This window comes from Penaeus monodon, chromosome 22 (genome assembly GCF_015228065.2).
Source record: "Penaeus monodon isolate SGIC_2016 chromosome 22, NSTDA_Pmon_1, whole genome shotgun sequence".
Taxonomy (NCBI): Eukaryota; Metazoa; Arthropoda; class Malacostraca; order Decapoda; family Penaeidae; genus Penaeus; species Penaeus monodon.
Window position 1 is genome coordinate 7,679,887 of NC_051407.1, and position 717 is coordinate 7,680,603.

Below are 717 nucleotides of genomic sequence, written 5' to 3' on the forward strand. Positions count from 1 at the left end.
GATGAATTTCATAGTGAATATGGATGCAAGAGCGAGGAACAGAATCCCTTTTATATCTGAAACCTTTCTCTCGTAACCTTCAGTTTAACCTGTCCGAACACAACATAGTCATCTTTGGTATCTAACTCGTATGAATGTCAAATGATTTGTTAAAATGTTTGGCCCAGCTTCTGTGTTTACTTAATTATGCTTATAATCGTGTCTCCGGCGCAACAGACACTTTAAATAATCGATCAATCAATACTATCTATATTTCATCTAACACGAGTTTTGCAGCATACGATATACAAATAAGCGATTTTTTTTCTTATAGCTTGGTATAAAGGCATGTAACTACCGTTTTATTCTTTAATTGCTGCCTTCATGTCCGTTTTCAATATAACTCTTGACAGCCATTTTTTTTAAGCATTGTATTATTCTCTTTAACATAAATAATTAATTAATTTTCTTCATATTCGCGCCCATTACGATAAAAAAAAATTATTTACCAATTTTTTTTTCAAAATACCTTCCACTCTCTACTTTTAAAAAGTACTGTGATTACTTTAATGTTATTGTAATAATTTATTAATCTATATATTACAATCCTTCGCCAAATTACTCTAAATAATAAATACTTTCGGAAATGGCTTCATTATACACAAGGGTTTTATTATCTTTAAGATGAGAATCATTGTCTTGTAAAATATGTATTTATACTTATCTTTTGAGATGTGA

General features: G+C 29.4%; 1 protein-coding gene across 1 annotated transcript in view; it reads right to left on the minus strand.

Annotated features, from left to right (window-relative positions):
- The window catches only part of LOC119587285 (pupal cuticle protein 36-like), a 5,805-nt gene that overhangs the window by 1,559 nt on the left and 3,529 nt on the right, over positions 1 to 717 (minus strand). The gene's annotated exons all lie outside the window — the stretch shown is intronic.